The 11,791-nt window shown below is 40.7% G+C and overlaps 1 pseudogene; it reads right to left on the bottom strand.

Annotated features, from left to right (window-relative positions):
• Positions 1-9,284: 9,284 nt before the first annotated feature.
• LOC105731282 (Y-box-binding protein 1-like) lies at positions 9,285-10,252 on the bottom strand (annotated as a pseudogene).
• Between the last annotated feature and the right edge of the window lie 1,539 nt (positions 10,253-11,791).

Raw genomic sequence — 11,791 nt, 5'->3', positions numbered from 1 at the left:
GGGCTGCTGTTCAGATTCTTTTGTCTCATAGGTTGATCCCTTGATGTGGTGCTCTCCCCCTTCCCCCTAGGGATGGGGCTTCCTGAAAGCTGGACTGCAGTGATTGTTATTGCTCTTCTGGGTCTAGCCACCTAATGGAACTACCAGAGTCTGGGCTGGAACTGAGGAGTATCTGCAGAGTCCTGTGATGTGATTTGTTTTCAGGCCTCTTAGCCATGGATACTATCACCTGCTCCAGTGGAGGTAGCAGGGGAGTTAAGTAGACTCTGTGTGGGTCCTTGGTTGTAGTTTTGTTTTGTGTGCTGGTTTTCTCGAATGCTGGTTGTGCTAGCAGTGAAGTTGTCACGTGGGCAGACTCAGACCTCTGATTTCCTAGGATGTTATAGGCAGTGGAATTAGCTATTGTTTTCTCCTTTCTTGGAACAGAGTTTCTCTTTTATGAGTTGCTGTAATGGCTTGAGTTGGTTGACCTCCAGTCAGGAGGTGGTGCTTTCAAGAGAGCATCAGCTGTAGCAATATAGTGGGGATACAGTTTTGCCCTGAGGTTGCCTGGATAAGTATTCAAGTTTCTCAGGCAATGGGCAGGGCCATAAAGCTCCAAAGAGATTATGTCTTTTGTCTTTGGCTACCAAGGTAGGTTGAGAAAGACCATGAGGTGGGGGCAGAGTTAGGCATGTCTGAGCTCTGATTCACCTTGAGTGGGGCTTGCTGTGGCTTTCAGTGGGAGATGCGGGGAGTGTTCTCAGGCCAATGGAGTTATGATCCCTGGGGGAGTATGGCTGCCTCTGCTACATCATACAGGTTGCCAGGAAAATTGAGGAAAGCCATCAATGATAGGCCTCACCCACCTCTCATGCAACCAGCAAAGCTGGCCTCACCCCTACCATGCTCCATCAAACAGGATGAGTTTATATCCAGGCAGTTGGTGAGCAGGGCTAAGATCTTGCCCTGGGCTACAAAGAAGCAAGCAGAACTTTCAAGCCCCACCCCTCCCCATGTGCCTCAGCTTCTGTGCTTATATGTGCACCTCCCATTCACCCCCTCTACTCTCCAGATTCCCCCAGGAAAATTCATGTTTTGTGGAAATTATTACAAAGTACAGCTGGAAGTTTCCTTCTCTCTTTGATCCTTCCCCAGTTCCACTGGCAGCCCTCCCCAAAGACCCCTGAGAGATTAAAATCAGAAATGGCTATCCTGGGTCTCCCTGGGGACCAGGAGTGCCTACAGGGTTATTCTCATTGCTTCTTCTACTTTTATATTTTGCTTGGCTTCTAAATTCATTTCAGCTCTAGGTAAGGTTAAATCCTTCTCTTGTGATCTGGATTTTAGGGTTTCCCCAGTGAGGATGGGTATTCAGAGGCAGACTTTCCCTCTCTCACACTTTGGGCACTCACAATTTTTTGGCTGTCTCACTGAGTTTGCAGCAGCAAGCTGTTTCTTTCAAAGGATCTGTGAATTATTTCAGTTTTTGTAGTCTGTTCCTGCAGTAGTTCTTGGAGCAAAAGTTCACAATATGAGTCCCCATATGCTGCTCTGTCCATCCAAATGGGAGCTGCAAGTTAGTCATGCCTCTTACCCACCATTCAAAAATATTTTTTGACTTTTTAGTATTAGCCATGCTGACTGGTGTGAGATGGTATCTAATTGTGATTTTGATTTGTATCTCTCTAAGGATTCATGATGAAGAGCATTTTTTTTTTTTCATGTTTGTTGGCTACTTGAGTCTTTTTTGAGAAGTATCTGTTCATGACCTCGGCCCACTTTTTAATGGGGTTGTTTGTTTTTTGCTTGTTGATTTAAATTTCTTGTAGATTCTGGATTTTAATCTTCTGTCATATGCACAGTTTGCAAATATTTTCTCCCATTCTGTAGGTTGTCTGTTTACTCTTGTTCACTTCTTTTGCTGTGTAGAAGCTCTTTAGTTTAATTATGTCCCCTTTGTCTATTTTTGATTTTATTACATTTGCTTTTGGAGTCTTCATTATAAATTCTTTGCCTAGGCCAATATCTAGAAGGGTATTGTCTAAGTTTTCTTTTAGGATTTTTATAGTTTGAGGTCTTGCATTTAAGTCTTCAATCCATCTCAAGTTAATTTTAATATATGGTGAGAGGTAGGAGTCCAGTTTCATTCTTCTGCATATGGTTAGGTAGTTTTTCTCAGCATCATTTATTGAATAGCATATCCTTTCCCCATTATTTATTTTTGTTGACTTTGTTGGTGATCAGTTGGTTGTAGATGTGTGGTTTTATTTTGGGGGTCTCTATTCTGTTTTGTTGGTCTACATATCTATTTTAGTGCTAGTACCACACTGTTTTGGTTACTGTAGCCTTGTAATATAAAGTCAAGTAGTGTGATGCCTCCAGCTTTATTCTTTTTGCTTAAGATTGCCTTGCCTACTCACACTCGTTTTTGGTTCCATGTGAATTTTAGAACAGTTTTTTCTAATTCTGTGAAAAATGATGTTGGTAATTTAATAGGAATAGCATTGAATCTGTCGATTGGCCAGTATGGACTTTTTAATGATATTGATTCTTCCAACATATAAACATAGAATGATTTTTTATTTGTTTGTATCATCTATAATTTCTTTCAACAATGTTTCATAGTTCTCTTCGTAGAGATATTTTACCTTCTTGGTTAGATGTACTGCTAGGGATTTTTTGTGTGTGTGCCTATTGTAAATGGAATTACGTTCTTGATTTGGCTCTCAGCTTGAACATTAATAGAAATGTATTTTTCGTACATTGATTTTTGTATCCTGAGACTGCTGATGTCATTTATTATTTCTAGGAATTTTTTGGTGGAATTGTGAGGATTTTCTAGGTATAGAATTATATTGTCAGTGAAGAAAGATCATTTGACTTCCTCTTTTCCTGTTTGAATGTCTTTTCTTTCTCTTGCCTGATTTCTTTTGCTAGGACTTCCAGTACTATGTTGAATAGGAGTGGTGAGAGTGGACCGGTCTGGTTCCAGTTATTAGGAAAAAAAAAAAAAGCTTCCAGCTTTTGCCCATTCAGTATGATGTTGGCTGTGGGCTTGTCATAGATGGCGCTTATCATTTAATGTATGTTCCTTTGGTGCCTGCTCTGTTGAGAGTTTTTTTTTTCTTTTTTTTATTGCATTTTAGGTTTTGGGGTACATGTGAAGAACATGCAAGATTGTTGCATAGGTACACAGGTGGCAGTGTGATTTGCTGCCTTCTTCCCCTTCACCTATATCTGGCATTTCTCCCCATGCTATCTCTCCCCAACTCCCCACTCCCTGCTGTCCCTCCCCTATTTCCCCCCAACAGACCCCAGTGTCCCCTCCCTGTGTGTGGGGATCACTCCCATGTGAAGGCCCTCGGAATTGGGCCTCACCATATGGTGAGCTTGAGCCCGGACACAGTTTCCTGTTGGAGGCAGTTGAGATCTGGGAAAGTTAAACTGAGATCAAAGGATATCTAAAAGCAACTTTGCTAGACGATGAGGTGATACCTATGTGGTCTGAGAAGACACTGTGTTTATTTTCTGTTTCTGCATTTTATGACTTTGTCCACCCATTTGTTGGGTCCTGTGCTTGTTCTTGTGACTGCTGTTTGCATAGATAACAGGCTTACTGCCTCTCTGGTGCCTTGCATAGATAGTTAACTTTTTAACTTTAGCTTTCCCCAACCTGATAATGAGACCTGTCTGGACGACTTGATTGTATCGGATTATGTACCTGATTTTACTATTGTGTTATCTGCTGCCTAAGCTTGTATCCCAGGACTTTCTGTTCCCTTTGATGTATGAGGTATTTTTTTTTTTTTTTTTTTTCTTTTAAAGAGAAAGAGAGAATAGGAAGGAGGAAAAAGGAAGAGAAAGAGAGAGAGAGAATGGGGAGGAGGGAGAAGGAAAAGAAAGAGGGAGAGAGAATGGAAGTATTGCTTTCTTGCCCAGGCTGGAATGCAATTTAGTAATGGGTATTGAAAACCTCTTTTATACTGATAATTATACTTAATGATGTAGTCGGGAAGGAATAAGGGAAGAAGATAACAAACAAACAGTCAACCAATATTTAATTTAAACCTATGAAATGCTATGCGATTACTGAGGAGTGATTTACTTCCAATTATATAGTCACCTTTGGAATAGGTGTGAGGTGGTAATGTGTGTTTTGTGTATTTGAAGTGGAGAGTTCTATAAATGTTTATTAAGTTTACTTGTTCCGGGTCTGAGTTCAAGTTCTGAATATCCTTGTTAATTTTCTATGTCGTTGATCTATAGAATCGTTAGCTCTTCTTGTTGCATTGATCCTTTTGCCATTATGTAATGTCATTCCTCGCCTCTTTTGATCTTTGTTGCTTTAAAGTCTACTTTATCAGAGGTGAGAATTGCATCTCCTGCTTTTTGTTTATTAGTTTATTTTTACTCTCTGTTTGATTGGTAAATCTTCCTCCTTCTCTCTGAGTCTTTGTGTATTGTTGCATGTAAGATGGGCCCGGATGCAGCATACTGATGGGTTTTGGCTTTTTATCCAATTAAAATATATATAAGTTTAATACCGGTGTTTGATGCTAGCTGGCTGTTTTGCCCATTAGTTGATGTAAATTTTTTATTGTGTTAAAGTTCTTTGCTTTTTGATATATTTTTGGAAAGGCTGATATTGGTTGTTCCTTTATATGTATAGTGCTTCTTTCAGAAGCTCTTGTAAAGCAGGCCTGGTGGTGGTGAACTCTCTAAGTACTTGTTTGTTCGCAAAAGATTTAATTTTTCCTTCACTCATAAAGCTTAGTTTGGCTGGATAGGAAATTCTGGGTTGAAAGTTCTTTTCTTTAAGGATGTTAAATATTGGTCCCCACTCTTTTCTGGCTTGTAGGGTTTCTGCTGAGAGATCTGCTGTAAGTCTGATAGGTTTCCCTTTATGGGTAACCTGACCTTTCTCTCTGGCTGCCCTTAGTATTTTCTCCTTCATTTCAACCCTAATAAATCTGGCGATTATGTGCCTTGGGGTTGGTCTTCTTGAAGAATATCTTTGTGGTGTTCTCTGTATTACCTGGAGTTGAATATTACCCTGCCTTGCCAGGTTGGGAAAATTTTCCTGAATGATATCCTGAAGAGTATTTTCCAACTTGGATTCATTCTCTTCATCACATTCAGGTACACCTATCAAACGTAAATTAGGTCTTTTCACATAGTCCCATATTTCCTGGAGACTTTGCTCATTCCTTTTCATCCTTTTTTCTGCATTCTTGTCTTCTCGTTTCATTTCACTGAGCTGGTCCTCGACTTCTGATATCTTTCCTTCTGCTTGATCAATTCGACTGTTTAAACTTGTGCATGCTTCACGAAGTTCTCGTGTTGTGTTTTTCAGCTCCATCAATTCACTTATATTCTTCTCTAAATTGTCCATTCTCATTAACATTTCGTCAAACCTTTTTTCAAGGTTCTTAGTTTCTTTGCATTGGGTTAGAATAAGTTCTTTTAATTCACAGAAGTTTCTTATCACCCACGTTTGGAAACCTGCTTCTGTTATTGGAACACCCGTGTAATCTATTAAGCCTTGTTCCGTTACTGATGAGGAATTGCAATCCCCTGTAGAGGGAGAGGCATTCTGATTTTGAGTATTCTCTACCTTTTTACGCTGGTTTCTTCCCTTCATTATATATTTGTCCGTCTGTCGTCTTTATAATTACCGACTTTCTAACTGGGTCTCTGACGTCCAACTTGTTGATTCCCTGTGCCGAAATCTGAGCAATCCACTGAGCCGGCCAAAACAGCGGTGTTAAGATTGATGGTGCTTTTCTGCCTGGGAATCTCCGGACTCTGCACCAAGAACTGGCGTGCTAAGGCACCAGCAAAACCGCCACGCCGGCCACAAGAGTCGCCCTGGCGACCCGTGGTGCTCCTCCACTGGGAATCTCCTGGTCCATGAGCAACTAATATTCGTCTGAAAGTGTGGCGTCCTCTCGTTCTTTGCGCTTTCACTGGGAGGTACGTGCCCGAGCTGCTAATCATCAGCCATCTTGGATCTCTCTTTGTATGAGGTATTTTTGGTGTCTGTTCCTGCAGACGAAGTAGGACAAAGATATATATACTAACTGTGTGCAACATAAATTTGTCATTTGAGCAAACGGCTCACTTGACCCTCTGGACCTCGCTATCTCTCTCTCTTTTCTTCCCATGCACTCCCCTATTCAGGTTGGAACCCTCTTGCTGGCCAGGAGTCCCTGGCAGATGTGCCGGCCGACTAGGAGCCCAGACCTGTGTCCATGTGTTCTCATTGTTCAACACCCGCCTATGAGTGAGAACATGCGATGTTTGATTTTGTGTTCTTGTGTCAGTTTGCTGAGAATGATGGTTTCCAGGTTCATCCATGTCCCTACAAAGGACGCGAACTCATCATTTTTGATGGCTGCATAATATTCCCTGGTGTATATATGCCAATTTCATATCCAGCCAAACTAAGTTTCATAAGTGAAGGAAAAATAAAATCCTTTGCAAACAAGCAAGTACTCAGAGATTTCATCACCACCAGGCCTGCTTTACAAGAGCTCCTGAAAGAGGTACTACACATAGAAAAGAACAACCAGTACCAGCCACTCCAAAAACATATCAAATGGTAAAGAGCATCAACACAATGAAGAATCTGCATCAACTAACGGGCAAAACAGCCAGCTAGCATCAAAATGGCAGTATCAAATTCACACATAACAATATGAACCCTAAATGTAAACGGACTAAATGCCCCAATCAAAAGACACAGACTGGCAAATTGGATAAAAAGCCAAAACCCATCGGTGTGCTGTATCCAGAAAACCCATCACACATGCAAGGATATACAAAGGCTCAAAATAAAGGGATGGAGGAAGATTTACCAAGTAAATGGAGAGCAAAAAAAAGCAGGAGTTGCAATTCTCATCTCTGATAAAATAGACTTTAAAGCAACAAAGATCGAAAGAGATAAAGAAGGGCATTACATAATGGTAAAAGGATCAATGCAACAAGAAGAGTTAACGATCCTAAATATATGTGCACCCAATACAGGAGCACCCAGATACATAAGGCAAGTTCTCAATGACTTACAAAGAGACTTAGACTCCCACACAATAATAGTGGGAGACTTTAACACCCCATTGTCAATATTAGAGAGTTTTTATTGTAAAGGAATGTTGGATTTTATTGAAGGCTTTTTCTGTGTCTAATGAGATGTTTATATGGTTTTTGTTTTCATGTAGCAAATCACATTTATTAATTTGCACATGTTGAACTCTCCTTGCATTCCAAAAATAAGCCCATTCGATTGTGGAGAATTAACTTTTTGATGTGTCACTGGATTCAGTTTGCTAGTATTTTGTTGAGGATTTTTGCATCTCTGTTCATCAGGGATATTGGCCTGTAGTTTTGTTTTTGATTGTGTCTTTGCCAGATTTTAGTATCAGGATGATACTGGTTTCATAGAATGAGTCAGGGAAGAATCCCTCCTTCTTGATATTTTGGAATAGTTTCTATAGGATTGGTACCAGTTTTTCTTTGTACATGTGGTAGAATTAGGCTGTAAATCCACATGGTCCAGGGCTTTTTATTGGTTGGTAAGTTTTTAATTACTGATTCAATTTCATTACTTGTTGATCAGCTCAGAATTTCTTTTTCTTACTGGTTCAATTTTGAGAGGTTATGTGTTTCCAGGAATTTATTCATTTTCTCTGGCTTTTCTAGTTTGTGTGCATAGAGATGTTCATAGTCATCTCTAAGGATCTTTTGTATTTCTGTGGGATTGGTTGTGATGTCACCTTTGTTATTTCTCATTTTGCGTATTTGGATTGTATCTCTCTTTTTCTTTCTTTCTTTATTTTTATTTTTATTTTTTTGAGATGGAGTTTCGCTCTTGTTGCCCGGGCTGGAGTGCAATGGTGCGATCTTGGCTCACTGCAACCTCTGCCTCCTGGGTTCAAGAGTTCAAGTGATTCTCCTGCCTCAGCCTCCTGAGTAGCTGGGATTACAGGCATGCATCATGATGCCTGGCTGATTTTTGTAATTTTTTACTAGAGATAGGGTTTCACCATGTTGGTCAGGCTGGTCTCAAACTCCTGACCTTGTGATCCATCCACCTTGGCCTCTGAAAGTGCTGGGATTACAGGCTGAGCCACCACGCCTACCCCCTTTTTCTTTATTAATGTAGCTAACAGTCTGTGAATCTTGCTGATCCTTTCAAAGAACCAACTTTTTATATCTTGATTCTTTGTATGGTTTCTTGGTCTCAATTTCATTTAGTTCTGCTTTGATTTTTTATTTTTTCTGCTAGCTTTGGGTTTAGTTTATTCTTGTTTCTCTAATTCCTTCAGGTGTGAGAATAGGTTGTAAATCTGCAATCTTTCTATCTTCCTGATGTAGTCATTTAGCACTATAAGCTTTCCTCTTAACATTGCTTTTACCACATCCAGAGGTTTTAGTCTTTTGTGTTTTTCTTTTTATTTTCATTTCTTTCAAAACATTTTTAAAATTTCTGCCTTTAGTTTATTGAAAAAAAATTTTTTTTGAGATGGAGTTTCACTCTTGTTGCCCAGGCTGGAGTGCAATGGCCCAATCTTGACTCACCACAATCTCTGCCTCGTGGGTTCAAATGATTCTTTTGCCTCAGCCTCCCAAGTAGCTGGGATTACAGGCGTGTGCCACCATACCCAGCTAATTTTGTACTTTTAGTAGAGACAGGGTTTTTCCATGTTGGTCAGGCTGGTCTTGAACTTCTGACCTCAGATGATCTGCCCGCCTTGGCCTCCCAAAGTGCTGGGATTACAGGAGTGAGCCACTGTGCCTGGCCCTTTAGTTTGTTTTTTACCTTCCATTTAATTCAAGAGCATGTTTTTTAGTTTCCATGTGTTCATGTACCTTTGAGAGTTCCTCTTGGTATTGATTTTTTTTTAATTTAAAATCTTTATTAACAGGTGCTTGCAGTTTGTTGACCTTTTTGAAAAAAATCAAGTTGTAAACTTTTATTATGAATTAAAAATGAAGCTCTTAAAAATCTCAACTTGACCAGATATGAAACAATTTAAAAACCTTTAAAGGTGTATTGAGAAAAACCCAGGCTTTTTTTAAAAACACGTTTGTTATTACCAAAAAGAGACATCTTTAGGTAAAAATAATAAAAACCCCATGCTGCCTAGATAATGCAGATAGTTCTGTTTATCTGGTCAATGGGCAAGAAGCAAGCACTTAAGGTCTTCAGCTCCAATCTTTTGTTCATTTCTTACTGCTGGAATTTCTTATTTCTTCTTGTTGGATGACTAAACTGGATGATGGTAGAGATGGTAAGCCGGCATTTACTCAGCCCCACCTTGCTCAGCCTCGGGAGCGGACGATTTCTCAGCTGGTGGATCGGCTGCTTTTGTCTCTTTGCCATCTTGTGTTTTAGGGTTTTCTGGGTGTCTGCATCAGTAATTGAAGTTGTGGCGGTACCGACGTTGAGGTGGCTGCTGACCTTGGATCTCATCTCCTTTTCTTTATCCTCTTCATTGCCGTCCTCTCTAGGCTGTCTTTGGCGACGAGGGCCCCTGCAGAAACATGGTCTATATCCCCGATACATATTCTGCCTCACTGGTCTACCTTGTTCTCCTGCACCCTGGTTGCCAGCACCCTCCATCACTTCTCCCTGCACAGGAGGGTTGGAATATTGTGGTAGATACCCATAGGGTCTCCATATGTAGTAAGGTGGGAACCTTCGCCTGCAGTAGGGCCGGCGTTGTTGGGCCTGGCTTTTGGGAGCACTCTCTGATCCCTCCTTCTTTTCCCCACTCTCACTATTCCGGTAATTTTGCTGGTAATTGCATGGAGGACCCCTACGACATGGATAGCGTCTATAATGTTTACGGTCTGCTGCATATTTACTGCTTTGAACTGTAACGCCACCAGGACCTGTAACATTTGCTGCCTCCGCACCCTTTTCTCCTTCAACAGCATCAAACTCCACAGTCTCTCCATCTCCTACGCTGCGAAGGTACTTCCTGGGGTTATTCTTTATGGCAGTCTGGTGTACAAATACATCTTACTTGGTGTCATTCCTGTTGATGAAACCATATCCGTTCCTTACATTGAACCATTTTACTGTCCCAAGACCTTCATTGTGATGATCTTTTTGTCCCCACCGGTAGGCGCCGCCGATGTGAGGCCGCCTGGGCCACCGCTCCCTGCGCCGCTGCCCCGTAGTGCAGGCTTGGTGTCGGTGGCGCGGAGGGCGGGGGCGGCGGGGGGGAGGGGCAGGTGGCTGCTGGGTCTAGGCCTCGCTGCTCATGGTTGCAGTGATGGTGACTGGGGCCGGCTGCGGCAGCTATGGCTCCTCCCGGGATGTGATGGTAAATAGCCCGGTGGTGGCAGTGGGGCTGCTCAGGGCTCTCTGGGGTCCACTGTCTGCTCCCGCTACCGATCGAACTTGGTATTGATTTCTACTTTCATTCTACTGTGGTCCAAGGAGGTGGTTAGTATGATTACAATTTTTAAAAATTTGTTAAGACTTGCTTTATGATGAGCAGCTGGTCAATATTAGAGTATGTTCTGTGTGCAGATGAGAGAATGCATATTCTGTGGTTGTTGGGTAGAATATTCTGCAGAGTATTCTGTCTATTAGATCTAATTGTTCAAGTGTTATATTTGAGTCCAGGATCTCTTTTTTAAGTTTTCTGCCACAATAATCTGTCTAATGCGCTGGTGCAGTGTTGAAGTTCCCCACTAATATTGTGTGGCTGTCAAATACTTTTCTTAGGTCTAGAAGTAATAGTTTTTTAAATCTGGATGCTTTCATGTTGGGTACATAGATATCTAGGATAGTTAAGTCTTTTTGTTGATTTGAACCCTTTATTATTATGTAATGCCTTCTTTGTCCTTTTTTACTGTTGTTGGTTTAGGGTCTGTTTTATCTGATGCAAGAATAGTGATTTCTGCTTTTTTTTTTTGTTTTCCATTTGCATGATAGATCTTTCTCCATCTTTGAGAGTATGGTGTTGTTACATGTGAGATAGGTCTCTTGAAGACAGTAGAAAGATGAGTCTTTTTTATATCCAATTTTCTACTCTGTGTCTTTTAAGTGGAGTGTGTAGGCCATTTATGTTCAAGGTTAATATAGATATGTGAGGGTTTTTTTCCTGTCATAGTATTGTTAGCTAGTTGCTTTGTAGTCTTGATTGTGTAGTTGTTTTTATGGAGTTAATGGTCTGTATGCTTGTGTGTGCTTTTGGGGTGGCAAGTATTGTTCTTTAATTTCTATGGTTAGAACTCCCTAAGTATCTTTTGTAGGGCCCAACTGGTGGTGATAAATTTCCCTAGCAATTGTTTGTCTGGTAAATACTTTATGTCTCCTTTGTTTATGAGGCTTAGTTTGGCAGGATATGAAATTCTATGCTGGCATTTTTTTTTTTCTTTAAGAATACTAAAAATGAGTCCCCAATTTCTTCTGGCTTATAATGTTTCTGCTGAGAAGTCTGCTGTTAGTCTGATGGGTTTCCCTTTATAGGTAATATGAGCCTATATTATCCTTTTCTCTAGCTGCCTTTAAGACTTTTTCTTTCATGTCGACTTTGGACAGTCTGATGACTATCTGCCTTGGGGATGGTCATCTTCGATAATGCCTCACAGAAGTTCTCTGGATTTCTTGTATCTGCATGCCAACCACTCTAGCAAGATTGGGGAAATTTTCCTGAATTATATTCTCAAATATGTTTTCCAAGTTGCTTACTTTCTCTTCTTCTCTCTCAGGAATGCCAATATTTCATAGATTTGACCACTTTACATAATCCCACAATTATTGAAGGCTTTGTTTTACATTTTGATTCTTTTT

This window comes from Aotus nancymaae, unplaced genomic scaffold (assembly GCF_030222135.1).
Source record: "Aotus nancymaae isolate 86718 unplaced genomic scaffold, 86718_ANA_hifiasm-v0.15.2.pri h1tg000033l, whole genome shotgun sequence".
Lineage (NCBI taxonomy): Eukaryota > Metazoa > Chordata > Mammalia > Primates > Aotidae > Aotus > Aotus nancymaae.
This window is presented reverse-complemented; position numbering and strand designations above follow the sequence as displayed.